Source organism: Nicotiana sylvestris, chromosome 3 (assembly GCF_000393655.2).
Source record: "Nicotiana sylvestris chromosome 3, ASM39365v2, whole genome shotgun sequence".
Taxonomy (NCBI): Eukaryota; Viridiplantae; Streptophyta; class Magnoliopsida; order Solanales; family Solanaceae; genus Nicotiana; species Nicotiana sylvestris.
Window position 1 is genome coordinate 9,820,207 of NC_091059.1, and position 5,001 is coordinate 9,825,207.

A 5,001-nucleotide genomic window follows, 5' to 3' on the forward strand; every position below is an offset into this window, starting at 1 on the left:
TATTGTTCAAAACCAGAAAAATACGCCCGTATATTATACTGGAGTTCCAGCATAAGTATGCTTGAACTCTCGCATATTATATGGGAGTTACAGGATAACTATGCTGGAACTCCAGCATAATATGTTGGAGTTCCAGCATAAGTACACTAGAACTCCAGCATAATATACTGGAGTTCCAGCAAGTATAAATGTCCCGTATAATATACTAGAGTTTGGAGCACCGGTTCTCCAATCTCCCGTATATTATACAGGAGTCAGCAAAGTATACAGGTCCAGCATAATATACTGGAGTTTGTACACAGATGCACCGAACTCCCGTATATTATGCGGGACCGATCTCTGTAGCAGCAAAATAGTGGCTATTTTTTATTGACTTTGTAAACGGTGGCTATTTTTGAATGACCAGTTTGAAAATTGGCTATACCGTGCTATTTTAACCTTTTTAGGTCTTTCAAGGTCTGTTGGCATCCCAGAGTCCATTCGAAATTGTTTTTCTTTTTGAGGAGTGAGAAAAAGTGATGACACTTTTTAGAGGATCTCGAGATGAATCTACTTAGGGCCACCAATATTTCGGTCAGCCTCTGTATCTCCTTTACATTTGTCAATTGGACCAGAATGTCCTCGATAGCTTTGATTTTGTTGGGATTTACCTTGATCCCTCTTTGTGAGATCAAGAATCCCAAGAATTTTTTGGACCAACCCCAAATGTATATTTTCCGGATTGAGTTTCATGTTATGCTTTCTCAAGATACTGAAAGTTTCTTTGAGGTGTTTCAAATGATATCTTGCATTCAAATACTTGACTAACATGTCATCAATGTATATCTCCATTGTTTTTCCTATCTGATTTTCAAACATTTTGTTGACGAGCCTCTAATAAGTGGCTTCGGTGTTCTTAAGCCCAAATGACATCACATTATAGAAATATGTGCCAAAGTTTGTTATGAAAGATGTTTTTTCTTAATCTTCCGGATTCATCTTAATTTGATTGTACTCGGAGTAAGCATCAAGGAAACTCATTAACTCGTGTACGGTCGTAGCATCAATCATTGATCAATGTTCAGCAATGTAAACATGTCTTTAGGACACGCCTTATTTAAATCCTTATAGTCTGTGCACATTCTATGTTATTCTTATTTAGTACTACAACTACGTTGGCTAGCCATTATGGGTATTTTACCTCTCAAATGGAACTAATATCTAGTAATCAGGTTACCTCTTCTTTACCAAGCCTGTTTTGTACCTCCGCCATCGAGCGTTTCTTTTGCCTTACTGGTGGGAAATTTGGACCCAGGCTTAGATTTTGCACGGCCACCTCTAATGGGATACATGTCATATCCGAGTGTGACCATGCAAAACAGTCGATGTTAGCTTTAAGAAAATTGATAAACCCCAACCTGAGCTCGGGGTTTAATCCTGTCCCCAGGTGTAACTTCCTCTCCAAGAACTTTTGTCCTCTGCGATTGACTTGGTCGCATTTGTCTCCTCCGGTACCTGAAAGTATCTCGACACTTGGTGGGATTCGGATTATTCCTTGACTTTACCATCTTTATTCGGAAAGGGAGAAGACATCGGTTCCTGTAATTGCTATTTGTTGGGCTCTTTCCCCTTGCGGCTGGAAATTGTTACTGTGTTCATTTCCCTTGTTGTCGGTTAGTCCCCTCTTGTCTGCTAAATCCCTTCCGGTGTTAGAAATTTCAATAACTAATGATATGTCGAGGGTACGGCCTTTATCTCGTGTATCCACTGCTTCCCGGGAATTATATTTTAGCCCATGTCACCATCTACACCTTCGAATAAGGTAGTTTTGGTTACCCATTCAGCACTCATGGGCAACAGGATCTCTCATCATATTGTCACACTTGTCAAATTGAATCCAGCTATGACTTTTCTCGTCGGTATGATGCTTCAAGCTAGCTTTTCTTGCTCCAGCAAACTCCATTGGATAATGTTGGCCGAGCTCCCTAGGTCAACTAAAACACGCTTAATTTTAAAATCTAAAATATTAATAGATATTACCAGGGTGTCATTATGTGGTAGAAGAAGTTCGTCAATGTCTTCCTCCGTGACTTTACAAAGTCTCTTATTGTGAGTTACCGATATCCTTATTTTTTTGGTCGTCGAGAAGGTTACACCGTTAATTATGTTCCCTCCAAAAATCATATTAATGGTCAATCGAAGGGTGTCTTCTACCGCCTTTGAAGGTTCTGCATTGTCCCAGATTTGGCCGTAGTTGTTCTTGGCTCGATCACTTAAAAATTCCCTAAGATGGCCATTCTTTAATAATGTCTCCACCTCTTCACGTAGATGCTGGCAGTCCCCAGTTCTATGGCCGCGAGTCCTATAATATTCACACCACAAGTTGAGATCCCTCTCGCTGGGATCTAATTGGCTTCTAAAACTGTGCTTCTTTGATATTCCTCATTGCCGATACCAACTACACTAAGATGATGTTGAAGGTATAATCCGATAACTTGGTATAAGTGGAGTCTGGGGCCCCTAGTACCTCTTTTTCTTGTAATGACATGTTGTTCCGGGCTTCCGGCCACGGTCGGTTCTTCTATCAGGAGAGAACCTATCTGAGGACTGAAACCATTTGTTGTTGAGACCCTTGGTTCTTTCATATGGCAGGAAACGACCTTTAGAAGATCGTCGATCTGCATCGAAGTCACATTTAAACTTGCCCTGATTCTTATCTCGGTTTCGTCACTCGGTTGATGTCAAGAACTCGAGCTGATCATCCTATATGGTTATTTTCTACTCATAATAGTTATGGACATCCACTCATGTGCTTGCCTGAAATTCGAGCATGTTTTCCTTCAATTTCTAGGTGGCGTCGGAGATCCATGGATTCAAACCCTTTGTGAATGTCTTCGCTGCCTACTCATCTGGTACAGCCGGTAGCAACATCCTCTCTTTCTGGAACTGGATCATGAATTCTCGCATCAATTCGGACTTACCTTGTGCAATCCTGAATATGTCCGCCTTCCTGGATTTGACCTCCATTGCCCCGACATGGACCTTAATGAATAAGTCTACAAGCATCTCATAAGAGTCAATTGAATGCTCGAGTAAGAGTGAATACCATGTTAGGGCCCTTTTTGTGAGGGTTTTTACAAACTTCTTCAGCAAGACCGACTTGATCTCATGTTGAGCCAAATCGTTCCCCTTCACAATGATGGTGCAGGTTGTGATGTGCTCTTATGGATCCAAGGTCCCATCGTACTTTGGTATGTTCGGCATTTTGAACGTTTTCGAAATTAACTCTGACGATGCACTAGCTTAAATGGTAATTGCATGTATTTTTTCGAATTTGGGCTTTTCAGAATTGGCGGTGCATCTGAAATATGGTCCATCCGAGCATGAAACACCTTTGCATTTTGATCCATCCGTTCGTTCATTTCCCTCATAAACCTCATGAGTTCAGTTTTGAAGGGGTCATTCCTGTTGTCATTCCCACATCTGCTATTGGTTGCCCCGGCACCATCGAAATCGACTTCACCCCTTGGGGTGTTATTGTCGACCCTCTGAGCTATTTAATTTACAGGAACGCTGGAAGGAACTGGACCCCTTTCATTTGTACTTTGACAACGCTTTTTTAACTTTGTCATTACTCGGTCCTACCTTAGGAGGTGACTATCTCATGATTGCTTTCTGCTGTTCTTTTAAGATTTTCATTGTTTCCACCACATGTTCCTCCTCTGCATCATCGGGAGTTGGCTCACGCACATGTCCTAGATATTGCCCTTCACGAATCGGGGTTGTTTCATCCCCTTTACTACGGGTGTCGCTGATTGAGTCATCACGTTGAGGCAAATCTTTGTGCCCCTCTATGTTGTGTGTGGTGTTGACATCATTAGCTGCCATATCTGATTTCTTACTGGGGGAAAAAATCAAACAAGTTAGTGACAAACATAAGGATCAAAGCAATTATGCAACTGTCTAAGCCCCACGGTGGGTGCCAAATTATTTACGCGTAAAATGGCACATTTAAATTTGTTACGTCGTTTATAGACAAGCGAACTGATTTTATCCAAAAATGTTAAAGAAATAAGATTAAAAATGAGATTTAGTAATTAAAATTGAAGAAGATGACAAGCCTGGCTCCGATGCAATATCCCCGGGGATAAAAGCGAAAGTCATGATAAAAAAAAGTAAAGTTGTTTGATTGAAAGCAAATGTAAAATATAGCAGATGTTTGCAAAGAAATTCCTTCCTTACAATGGCTATTGAGCCAACTATTTATAGATTTATCTAGGGAAGGATCAAGCTCCTCTTAAATGATAATAAAGTGTCACTGATGAATATGTAATGGCAGGCCATAAATACAAATATTCCCTGTAACAGTTGTCCATTTAGTGCTAGAGAATATTCTCTCACTGAATGTTATCCAATGACAAATACTCGATCTGCTCCTGCTGGCTACGCTCCCTTCGGAATTTACCCCATGTCATTTGTAACTTTTGTATCCGGTACTAGTTGTTACTTGACTTGCCTTTTGGCTATTTTCGATTTCACGTGTCATGCTACCAATCGACCATTTGTTATAAACCAATTTCGATTTTCAGGCAGCTCCAAAATTCTCTTGTTTACACTTTTGCCCCTATAATTCTGCCCCCATTTTCACTTAATCAAGTTTTACCCTTTTGCATATAGGATACATTGTGTAAAGGATAAACAATGTTTGGTCAAAGAGTCGCCTTTAAAGTCCTTTCTGCTAAATCTTCTCGAATGAGTTGTACAGACATCCAGCAATGAACCAAACATTAACAAACACTGCGTGAAGTTCTTAGAATCTAGCGATGGTTTTTGATTTGTCACGCATTAAATAAGTCTAGAAAAGTTTGCTACGAATACGATCATCAAAAATAAGCAAATAATACTAGCCTAAATTTTACCGAGCAGGAGCACACCAAATATTTGCACTTTTTTAGGCAAATACAAAAGAGAACGAGTTTTGGTGACAACCGCCGCCTTTGTTGAACGAGAGAAATGCAAATC